Source organism: Coturnix japonica, chromosome 4, assembly GCF_001577835.2.
Source record: "Coturnix japonica isolate 7356 chromosome 4, Coturnix japonica 2.1, whole genome shotgun sequence".
In the NCBI taxonomy this organism is placed as follows: Eukaryota; Metazoa; Chordata; class Aves; order Galliformes; family Phasianidae; genus Coturnix; species Coturnix japonica.
The window spans coordinates 58,496,862-58,509,454 of record NC_029519.1 but is presented as its reverse complement, the minus strand read 5'-3'; the positions used below and the strand labels follow the sequence as shown (position 1 = coordinate 58,509,454).

The 12,593-nt window shown below is 37.5% G+C and overlaps 1 protein-coding gene across 3 annotated transcripts in view; it reads left to right on the top strand.

The window, feature by feature from the left end:
• The window catches only part of CRACD (capping protein inhibiting regulator of actin dynamics), a 106,157-nt gene that overhangs the window by 43,705 nt on the left and 49,859 nt on the right, over window positions 1-12,593 (top strand). For 2 of the 3 annotated variants that reach the window (XM_015862221.2, XM_015862222.2), the window contains exon 2: window positions 4,979-5,119. The gene's annotated coding sequence lies outside the window, so the exon portion shown is untranslated. Of the gene's footprint in view, window positions 1-4,978; window positions 5,120-12,593 lie in introns of those variants that run through there. The other variant, XM_032444230.1, reaches the window with a different exon arrangement.

Below are 12,593 nucleotides of genomic sequence, written 5' to 3'. Positions count from 1 at the left end.
TTCTGCTCTTTCAGGAGTTGGCTTGAGAGAGACTAGATTGAAAAACTCAAGTTTGGGTTGGCGATAAAAATGGAAATAGGATTTCAAGAGGTCACTTATTCTCTTAGCTATTAGCATTTGTAGAAGCAAAGAGATGCATTGTCAGAGACAGGAATATAAAGCAATGAAATAGTGTGATGTGCAACATGGAGACATCACAGTTTCAAAAGTGGAGAAATGAATGTATTGGTGGCCACAAAGGAAATGCATGACATTTTTCGGTTTTGTTTTTGGTTTACCAACTAAATTTAGATATCAAAATTTATTACATGTTATTAGAAAAGCTTTTATCTTATTAACTTCTTTCCTAAATCTGACTAAGCCAGAACTGCTTTTCTGAATTCTGCTGCTTTTCATAGCTAACTACTCATGGCATGATTTTACTGTGTAAGTAGTCTGAAAAAATAGATTGATTTTTCTATATTTTTATAGGTGTGTAAAATAATTAATTTGTGTGTGATGGTTTTTTTATTAAAACTGATTCAAGAACCACAAATTTTAAATGGGCTAACACTGTTTCTAGTGTAGAATGATCTCCCAGGATCTACAGAGAACATATATTTCTTAGGGGGATCATCTTCCTTGTGATAAGAAATACAGAGTCACTGTTTGCAGTATTTAAACTGAAAAAATCTCTGTGTAATGCTGCTTTTTTTTTTTTTTTTGATTTTATTTCATTTTATAAGGAGATGTTAATATTGGCTTTCTCTGTTTGATGAAAAATATATATTTTTTATTTTCCTTTAAATTAGAAGCTTCATTTGTGTTGGAAAGAAATTATTGTGTAATGATGGTTATATTTATCTACGTGATACTGTTATTTTCCTCTTGGAATAAATAGCTTTACTTACCTACCCTGAGAAGCAGAAATATTTTCTTAGTAAAACAGAATTTGTCAATATGAATGGGTATTAATAGACAGGGGTGCAAGGTAGTGGAGCGCCTTTTGCTGATATGAATATTTGATGGTTTGACTTGCTAGCTAGCCTTGTGTTGCATGGCAAAATAGCAGCTCTCTGGACTATGAACAACTGCTGTCTGAGAAGCTGTAAATAAACCAGTCAACCAATTTACCACTTGTAAATCTAGTACTACGGTAGCTATTTTCAGGGAACTGCTTTTATAAAGGCCTTTTTCTGTTCTGTAGTTTTGTACTATTATTATTTCTTGAGGTGAAGTGTACATTGTAAAATGCAGAATGCTCTCTGACCTCCAACAACAGCTTGAGAAACTGAAGTAACTTTTTCTTTCCCGATTTCCATTCTAGTTAGAGTTTTTATGGATGCTGGAGCCTGATCTCAGTGCTTTTGGGTGCTACTTATTACTGTGGGCTACAGTGATTTTTCTTAACTTTATGCAGAGTATGCTTCTACTTAACTTTCTACACTAGAAATATGTATTTCTAACGTTGCACAGTAAAGCATTACTACTGCTTTAGAAAGATGTGAGTAGAATAGTTTCCTGAAATAATATTTCAAGAGCCAAGTCTTCCCTTCCAGACTGCCTGCTGGAATTTTCTTTTCATCAAAATGTTTCCCTATACCCCTATATCCACCTCTTCCCCTGAGAGGAGAAAAGAATGCTATTAATCATGAGGAGACTTTTTTATCTGCTGGAATGCTTCAAGAGCTTGCTAGCAAACACCAGCTTTCTCCTTTCCTTGAACCTTGAGCAGTAGAAGTCTATATTATACCTAGGAGTTCAGAGTACTCCAGATTCTGATTTTCAAGAACAATGAGCTAATTCAAAGACTGGTCCATTGCTCACATCCCTCAAAACCTTAACCAACTGAATGAAAGCTGACTCCATATTATGCCAGCCATTTATAGATTTACTGCTCCTTTTGGGATGCATAAGATGTAGTGAACCCACAGCCTCTTGCTTACTACAGGTGCATTGACCTCCTGGGGCCTGCTGTGCCACAACCATCAGCATAAATAAGTCAATTGCAGGAAGGTGGAAACATGAAATTAGCAGCCAGCTCCACTGAAAGCCAATCTTTTCCAGCAGCTACAGAATAGGGGTGTTGGAGAGTGCTCTTTGGAGATGGATTTTGGTTGCATGCAGGATTTACAGAGAAAAACTAGCAGAGGTCTTTGAACTGACAGTTAATTACTGGTGGTAAGGAGGTGTTTTCTGATGAAAAATGAGTGGATTTCTGCCTGATTGGCTTGATACACTTTTGCAGGTCATAAACTTTCCATGCTCATACTATTGCATGTCCTCATTACTAAATTTTGTATCAATAAACAAGAGAGCAGTTCTGATTCACTGTGTGGAACTCAGATTTGAAGCTGATGTGCATATATGAGATTTTTAACACCTGGAGTTCCTGGTTAGTCAAAACTATTAGCATATTGAGGCTTTCACAGTTTGTCACAGCATATGAGTACTCTTTTATTTTAATTGGGACTTATGAGCTCAGGATGTTTTCATGATGTTTTTTTTATGATCCATTCACACCTTGAATACATCTTGAATGTTATGAGTAGTGTAGAGTCAGTCAACTGAGAACTACTGTGTCATTTCTCAGCTTGAGCTGACCTTGCCTCCACCTCCATGTGTGCTTTCTATAGGATCAGCACTGATTTCCATTATTCATGTCCTGGCATCCTGAGAGCACCCACTAGCACTCAGACTTATGAACTTCAGCAGCAGCTGAATAGTGAGGCTGAGTCCCACAGTCCGATGCTCACAAGCTGATGGCAAATTCTTCTGTTTGAATTGCTGCAGCCCTGTCTCATGAATTAGAGCATCATTCTTAAGGCCTTGTGGCTAAGACCACCAATGGTATTCTGGGGTGCATTAAAAAGAGTGTGGCCAGCAGGTCGAGGGAGGTGATCCTCCCCTTCTACTCCGTCTTGCTGTGTTCAGTTCTGGGCTCCCCAGTTCAAAAAATACAGTGATCTCCTAGAAGGTGTTCAGTGGAGGGCCACAGAGATGATAAAGGGTCTGGAGCATCTTCTGTATGAGGAAAGACTAAGTAACCTAGGCCTGTTCAGCTTAGGGAAAAGAAAATTGAGAGAGGATTTGATAAAAGTTTATGAATATCTATAGGGAGGTGGGAGGCAAATGGATGAGGCTGCTCTTGGTGGTGTTTAATGATACAACAAGGAGTAATGGCCTCAAACTTGAACATAGGAAGTTCTTTGACATGCGACAAAGCTGCTTTGTGGTAAGGGTGGTGGAGAATTGGAACAGGTGACCCAGAGAGTTTGTGGGATTTCTTTCTCTGGAGATATTCAAGACCCATCTGGATGCCTACTCGAGTGACCTATTGTAGGGTACCTGCTTTCTTGAATACAAGAAATACTATTTAATGCAGTATGAGAATAGGATAGATGCTATAAAATGTCTCATACTCAGTTTAGTTGTACGTAAATGTAAGCTAACAGTCATAGAATGGCTTGGGTTGGAAAAGAACCTCAAGGATCATCAAGTTCTAACCCCCTTGCCACAGGCAGAATTGTCAGCTGCTAGATCAAGCACTAGATCAGATTGCCTAGGGCCCCATCCAACCTGACCTTAAACGCTTCCAGGGACCAGGCATCCATAACCTCTCTGGGCAGCCTGTTTGAGTTCAACACTAACTAAAAAAAGAATTCCCCCTTTTCTTATCACTATCTATCCCTGCAAAAAAGTTGATTTCCCTCATGTTCATAAACTCCCTTTAAATATTGGAAGGCTGCAATGAGGTCTTCCCACAGCTTTCTCTTTTCCAGGCTGAACAAGCCTGGTTCCTTCAGCCTACATTCACAGGGGAGGTGCCGCAGCCCTTGGATCATCTTTGTGGCCCTCTTCTGGACCCTCTCCAAAAAAAAGCTCCACATCTTTCCTGTGTTGGGGGCCCCAGACTTGGACACAATATTCCAGCTGGGGCCTCACGAAAGCAGAACAGACTGGGACAATCACCTCCCTCTCCCTTCTGGCCACTCCTCTTTTGTTGTAACTCAGGATACTACTGACATTGCTAGCAGCAGGCAAGCAGTGCTGGCTCATGTTAAGTTTTTCTTTGGCCAGAACCCCTAAGGCCTCTTCAGCAGAGCTACTGTCAAGGAGTGCTTCTCCCAGTTTTCATACGTACCTGGGATTACGTTGTCCCACATACAAAACTTTGCACTTTTCTTTGTTGAACCTCGTCAGGTTCACAAGGACCCACTTTTTGAGTTTATCAACATCCCTCTGGGTGGCATCCCCTCCTTCACTTTGTTAGCTGCACCACTCAGCTTGGTGTCATCACCATCCTTGATGAGAGTGCACTCAATCCCATCATCTATGTTGTTGATAAAGGTGCTAAGGAATACTGGTCCGAGGATGGATCCCTGAGGGACATCACTCATTATCTGCCTCCATCTGGACACAGAGCCATTGACCACAACACTCTGACTGCAACTTTTTAACCAATTACTTATTGACAGAATAGTCCACTCTTCAAATCCATCTGTCTCCAATTTAGAGATAAGGATATGGTGGGGGATCTCATCAAGGGCCTTGCAGAAGTCCAGGTACATGACATCAGTTGCCTTTTGTTTGTCAACCAATGCTGTCACTTGTCATTTTTGTTTCAGCCAGAACTACAGTAAAAGCATTGCCATATTTTTCGTGAAAAATAATTAGGTTAGAATTGCAGTTTATGGCTGTTTGGGAGGAAACTTAAGAGTTGCCATTTCAGTAGCTAGAAAGGTTAAAGAGAGAATATTTCATATGAAACTCTCAGAGGGATATCTGAAGCTAATGAAAATTTCTCTCATTGCATTATCTTTCTTTCTCTGGTTTGGTTGTTTTTTGTTTAGTTTTTAACAACAAGCATCTCAGATCATTTACAAAAGACAGAACACGCAGGAATTGCTCAGCTTATAAGAATCTCATAAAGAGAGAAAGCAAAAAAACCTGATCTTAAAAGGGTGAATTAACATTCTTTCTCTTCCCTTTTACCTAGACAGTGTGAGAGAAGAATGTTAACCACATGTCCTTAGCAGCATATTCTGCTTTCTGATCACTTTCATTAAAGAAATATCCCCATCTGAGAGAGGAAGGAAGACTGCGGAAACACAGAACATCACACCCCATCTTAAAAAAGGTAAGAGAACATTTTTCTGCTTATCTTTTAGTGCTGTTTTTTTCAGCAGATTTTGTGCTGATCACTGTAAGTGATGTCTTCAGTTAACATGAAGCTGAAGTGAAAATGCAGATAATAAATGAATAGTGAAGCTTGTATTTTAACCTGCATGCTCTAACATACACAACAGAAAAAGTACATCATATTAAAGGATGTAATGAAAGTGTTACTGTACTCCAAACTATTCTTTGTGTACTTTTTGTGCATTTTTTTAGGGGAAAACAAACACCCACTGCACACAACAGCAAATATTTAATTTCAACCACCAAAGTCATGCAAAGATTTGCGTAGTCTCCAGTCTACTAAGTAACTCTCATTTTGCCAAGACAGATGTTTTGGGAAATACTGCTTGTTTGCAGAATGCTACCAGTGGAAATTAGGAATTACCAGAACATATCTGCGCTATTTTCCTTTCTGCAGGGTTTCTGAATGGTTGGTTATTTGTGACGTATTTAAAACTCTGTTTCCTTAAATGATTCAGTTCTAATGAGTGCTGGAAGAAGCTGAAAACATACTGAATTGTGCATGTTTCCTCTGAAAAGGGAGGGTTTTGTCCATTTAGATTATTTTATTGCCATTACTATTATAATTATTTTATTTTTATTTGTTTTATTATTTTATTTTATTTTTTTGCCTTGGAAGAAATCTGGAATTATGAATGATAGGTAATGACTTCTTCCTAGAGCATTCACTTCAGAAGGTGGGGCAAACATTTATCAGCGACTTCATCTGTGAAGTCAATGTGAAGTTAAGGCAGTTGTGAGCTTACTTTAGCTGTAGAGCCAGCTGTGGTCAAAATTTGGTTGCAGGGCTCTGTCTAGCAACGTTGGAAAGAAACTACAAGATCATCTATTCCAACCATCCTCCCTCTACCATACCTACAGAAAACCACTAAACCATATCTCCTAGCTCTCTATCCAGATGCTTCTTGAACACTGCCTGGGATGGCGACTCTATCACCTCCCTGGGCAGACTATTCCAGTGCCTGACCACTCTCTGAGAGAAAAAGTTCTTACTTATGTCCAGCCTAAACCTCATCTGACACAAATTGTGGTCATTTCCTCAGGTCCTGATTCTGAGGTACCTTCTACGTAGTTACCTTCTAGGTAGGTCCTAGGTTCTGAACTACGTTCTGTTCCCTTTTAACATACTTCATTTATGCATACAATCCAGTACTTTTCAGAAAGCACATTTTTCTCTTTACTAAGCCTTGGTACAATACACATTGCTTAATACATGAGTATTTGAAGAGCAGTATGAGAGTAGTCAGCAACAGTACCATCTTCAGATTGGCTAATATAAATTTTGTAAGATGTACATTTCTGTACAGTCTTTGCATGTTTTTTTTTAATTTCAAAAGAAGTAAATATGGTGCTTTTTTTCCCCACAGTCTAACCAGTGTTCTTTCATAACCTTAGTTCTTCTGTCCATGGCAGGTTTGAAACCCAGGTTATTGAGATGTAGAGCTCAAATGGGTTGCTATATGTTTGTGCCATGTGAAAAAAATACATATATATTTAGAAAACTCAGCCTTGCTTACTGCAGCCATCTCTGCTCTCCACATGGCCCCTCCCCAGTGCATGTCCTGCTTAGGAAGAACCAACTGATCTATCCTTTCTGTGACTAAGAAAGAACCAAGAAAGTAACTTCGGAGTCGCATCAATCTGTAATAACGTTTACACTTCCATGAAAAGTATTTTTGTAATGTCCTGCCTTAAACATCCACTTAGCTAAAATATCTTGGAAGCTCTCATTCAAAAAAAAAGGTAATAGTGTGCTTGGTTTTAATGTGATTTATTGCTTCCTCAAACTGGAATTTTGGTGTAGCCTTGGACTTTAATGCCTGACTTGGACAGCGAGTGGTAAAACTCTTATGAAAGTTCTGAAATGGTAAGGCATCAACGTATATATCAGAACTAATTAGGGTAAGGCTTAAATCATTATGGACTGTTGACAGTATGATCTATGTTCATAGATATAGACTATCTATCTACAAATTTAAATTTTTGCTCAGAATTCCCTATGGCTATTCAGCTTCCATCTGAGTGAATTTCCCAGTTGAAATGCAGCTCAGAGACTTGCATGACTTCTGTGGAGCTGTCCATGCATCCTTTGTTATTTTTACTTCATTTCACTGCACTTCATGTTCTTCCTAGAGATTTGCAATGTCCTGGACTGGCAGTAGGCAGAGGTGTCTTCAAGGCAAGTTTGTTTTTCAGCTCCACTGTCTTTAACCTTTTAAGCAGAAAGGGCAGCTGAACTCTCCTAGTATGGCTCGTTAATGTTTTTCATTGAAGGGTCCTGCTAAGATTGCTAATTTTTGTTGTTGTAATTGAGGATAAATCTATGTTATAGTTTTGAATCATAATATTTTTTTTCCATATAGCATATGTTATTGTCTAAAGAAAGATTTATTCCTCAAAAAGGAATGATTCTGGAGATGATGAAAAAGTAAGAAGTGTTCAGTCCACAGGCAAGTTTCACAAGAAAATCTCTTCAGTATGTTTTTAAGCTGTTATTGTGGTTTGACTATATGTTTTTCAGAAGGACAATGCTGTAACTTTGAATGATTTTTTTTCAGTTTTTTTGTTAGATCTGTACGATACAATCTGCTATTATAATATTCCTACGTAACATAGGCAGTAAAAGTGTCCCTGATTGAGCCTGTTAATTTAGTGGTTTACTCCTTGATGAAACTTAAAGTATGGAAAACACCCAGCTAGAGCTTGTAATTTGAATAAAATAATTTTCTTAAAAAGGTTTTCCTTTCTGTTCTACAAGATTTAGGTAGCTAATACAGAGTTTTATACTATAATACTCTTCAACGCTATTACACTTTAGTATTTGTGTACAGTACTGTTTTTATTTGTTGCTTAATAGAGATTCTGGATATACTGTTTAAAATATTTCTTATAATAGAAGTAATATTACCTATTATATAAACATATAACACTATCAGCTATTCCCATTAGTGGTCAGAGGAAGAAATGCAGACAGGTGGAAAATGTATTCTGCACAATGTGGCTTTCTTATTACAGGACTGTGATTCACTGGAAGTGCAGCTCCATTATTCCTGCTACAACTGTAATTTTCATTTATTGAAGATGTAATAATGTAACAACTCTGGTATTCTCACAGTTTTACTGATGCTGCCTAATTCCAAATAAGCCTAAAATGTAAGGCATTTTATTGCAAGAACATTGATTTAAAAATAAGAAAAACTTCAACTCTTACTTGATTTCATGAACTCACTGGTTGTGCAAATGTGTTGTGGTGTGCTTATTCTTTCAGTAACATTAAAAAACAAAACAAAACAAAACCTATAAAATCATGGCTACAGTTGAAAGGGATACTGACTAGAATGTCCACCCTGAGATAATGGGTATTGATGATTCAGGTACTGTAAAAATTATTTGGTGTTTTGGTTGAAAATTAAAGAGACAGAATGCATTTTCATTTTGTTTACTGTGGAAACCAGTTTCTTCCTCATAAATTATCACAAATAATCTGTTTCTGCCTGTGTCTGAAAGTCATAAAGCTGACTGGGCTGGTCCTGCAAATTCTTCTTAATCCGGATGACTCTCCCAATGTCTTTCTTAGACTATCTGTAGTATATTTGATTGCTTGACCTGTCAAGTTCCAAGTACTTGTAAAGGAAAACTGAGTTACAAGTTTTTTTTTGTAGCAGGATTTGAGTTAGTAAAGTGTCCCTTGCTTTCCTTTCTTGAAGAGATTGTCACAGCAGAATAAATGTGCCACAGCTTATTAACTTCTAATTCATAGTTAGTATATACGGGAAATTACATAGTCTCTGTAATATCTCTGCAGAGTTGTAAATGGAAATAAATACAATTCAGTTGGTTGAGAGTATGAATTTGAATGAATGACGGGATACTGATCTTTCTTAGGGAAATTTTAATTTGAAAAAAATAAAATTAAAAATACCTACAGTGATTGAAATGCCTCTCAATCTGCAAAGAAATCTGGTCCATGTTGAGCATTACTTAAAAAAGCAGAAATTAACAGTGCTTTCTGTGGCTTTAAATTGTTTGTAATCTGCGTCATCTTATCAACAGTTTGATAAAGACTGTTTCTACCAATAATGTCTATCCTATTAGTGCAAAAGAACAGCCCCAAACTATTGACCTTTCTTATGAGTGGCTCTTTTGGCTGCAGCAGAGTGTATAAATAGTAGAATGATTTCTTTGGAAAAAGAAAAAGAAATCATCTTATTTGTATTAAAAGAGATGGCTGATAATTATAAAATGGAAGCAGGAGGTTTTTAGATACCTGCAATAAATTACAGTTACGGTTTGAAGAGGCCTGAAAGAAATGCAATGGCAAATGTTAAGAGTAAAAATAATGCTGAAAGTTGCTCATTTAGATATCACCATATGAGCTCATGACCTTGACTTTCACAAGTCCCCAGTTCCTCAAGGTAGTGATATTAATCTTTACTTAGGATTCACGTCTAGCTAATCTTGTTTGAATCTTATTTTTCTCCTCCACCAGCTCTTCTTTCTTTGTCAGTTTGCTGTAAATCCCAGAGTAGATGAGTCAGTGATTCCAATCTGTTCCTACTTAGAAACCAATTCCCTTTTAGGAATAGCAGTGTCGTGCTTTAACAGTAGGCGGTTGTGCTTTCTGAGAGATTTTGACATCTAGAACTTTCTTTTATTAGATATTGACTGCTTCACTCTTCATTTCAGAAAAGCATGGTCTCTGGTGTCTTTTCTTTTACATTCCCTTTGCCCCTAAAACTCTGACTCCTCTAATTTTTTTTGGATATACATCTACTACCAAACCCACGGAGATCCAACCAGATTTAATCTTATGCAGATCCCTCCATTTTCTTTCCTCTTCCTTTCCTGTCTCCTTGTCAGTTGTTCATGCTCATGTGGATATCTACCTTGTTCCTTCCTGCCTCCCACCACTACTCTCCTCTATGCTCCCATGAATTCCTGACACTGGTACTTCTGGACCTTATGACACTGCATTGTAGTTCTAGGTAGCTTGACAGGCTTCTAAGAAACTAATACCATCCCTCTTCCTTGCTGAATAAAGAAGAGACTGTAGATAGATGGAGTAAGAAAAGTTAATATCTGGAGAGTAGGGGATTTTTTGTGCTGTCTCCATAGAAATGCCTGACTCTGTGTGCAGGTGAAGAGAGGCATGATGAGGTTTCTGAAGAACCACAAATGAGATTGTTCCATGATCTGGAGCTGCAATCACAGATTTGGATGAAGGATCTTTGCCTTGGAGGAGTAAAGAGGGAAAGAACATTTCTCTCCCTCTTAAATTCTATTTTAATCTATGAACCAAGAGAAAGACAGAAGAGTAACATGATAGTATTGGTTTCTGTTCTTTTTTTCCTAATTGGTCAAAATATTGAAGCTGCTTCTGTCTGTTTAAAATGGCGTGGTATCTTATGCTGGGACTACTACTGAACTTGAAGTTATTTGAGTAGAATAGCTTCGTATGTGTTGAGGTATGAGATAACCTAATTATTCCTCTATCTGCTCCTGTTTTGTAGCACTGTTTATTCAGTTCTACTCATTCACCTGCTTTAGTGTCTTTATTTCATCTCTAGTTGTGCAACAGAATCTTTTGAAAAGTCAAAATCATGGCAGCATGACTTAGTTGAGATTTAGCTGCTCATCAATAAGATAATACTGGTGAAATATTAAACAAAGGTTGTGGCTTCATATGGGAAGAAGCAACACTTACAAGCTTTACTTTGATACAAGGATGTTAATTATTACGAGAGATCCTTCTTTTCTGTTGAGAGTTGTGATATTTGATTGCAAATACCATATATGATCAAATTTCTTACATTGACTTGAATTTTTTCATTTGGGCTTCCAGCATTTAAGGGACAAATAAGAGACAAGATTGCAAATATGTTTTTCAGAACTCTTTGTTATGTGACAGTAGTTCCCATAGGGCATATATTGTCTAAATAATGCATCTCCCATTTTATGTCATTCACCAGAACGTCCAGTTTGGAAACCTTGCTGGCATCCAGTAAAGTGATTTTTGCCTGGCTCATTGCCTGTAACTTTCTCTTACTTGATTTCTCTTTCTTGCGTCAATGTTCTCCACTGACTTAATGTAGCTTAAAACACTTGACCGAGTTGGTAATCTATAAGTTTCTTTATAACCATTATGGAAGATTTCTATTTCATAAGTTAAAGGTCTAGTGCCTGTGTAAAATCTAAGGTTGCATTTATACCCTCCAGATTTAAGGTAATATACAACAGAAAACGGTAAGATGCACAATTATTTTTCAATAAAACAAGTAATAAAAATTGGTATCTGCAGTTACTTATGGCAAAGTTTTAGCAAACTAACTGCCTTAATTTCTTGTCACGTCCAAAATAAGTGAAGATGCAATATGAAGACAGATAAGTCCATGAGAAGGAGTCAAAATTTGAGTTGGCCATCAATGAATAGCATTACTGCTAATTTGGTGATGTGCATTATCTGATTATTTTCCACAAAATAAATAAATAAATAAATAAAAAGGAAGAGTAAAAGCAAAACATCTCTAGGGCCTTAAATCTTCTTATATTTGACATGAATTGAAGCTGTCTGGAGAATAACTAAGACCTTTTAAATGCCTACTGTGTTACACTCTTCAACTATTAAAACCTGCTTTCTCGTAGTTTAATGGAAAAAAACATTAAACAGGAAAATGAACCTTGACTGCACAGAGTTTAGCTTTCTCACTTCACCTTTCAGTTCTTTTGCACTTAATGTTTTGATATATAAGAAAAGCTCGTGTTTCAGTTTTTCTAGCTGCTTAAAGACCTAGATGGAAAAGGCAGTGACATTGGTGGCAGGTAGTTTGAGCATGGCTGAGATAATGTAGCTATTAGGGTGAGTAGTTCCTATTTCTTTTTGTAGGATTGTCCTCTGCTTGCATTCGTGCTGGTTGTCTGAGTGATGCTGTTCCTCAGCTGCTGTTTCTGATAAACTTGTGGGATAATTAAATACTGTGCTAATTGTCCTTGGCCAGGAGATTATTTCTTGGTCATTCATGCATCTCCAAATTTGATGCCAGATTCAATAGTCATTCTGAGAGCTACCTCTTGATGCCTGGACTTTTCAGTATCTTTCATCTTTCAGTGTGTTCGTCTCTTGGTCTCCAAAATGGATCTCAGTCATGGTATTTAAAATAATAAAATTGCAAAGGATTTGCATAGCTGCAGAACACATACAAGGATGTGGACTGCAGCTGTGACCTGTGAAGTGATTGCTCAGTTAGCCATGTGGCCTTTCTGATCACCCAGAGCATTATTATAAGCTGTCTGCATTAATTCTGGCATGCTGGCTACTAAGCAGGATGCTAGATAGAGTGTAGTCCCAGAGAGGAGAGGCTTGAGTGGGCTAGGTAAAGTGATTTGTTTGCTTCAGGGAATCTTGCTGTGATGTG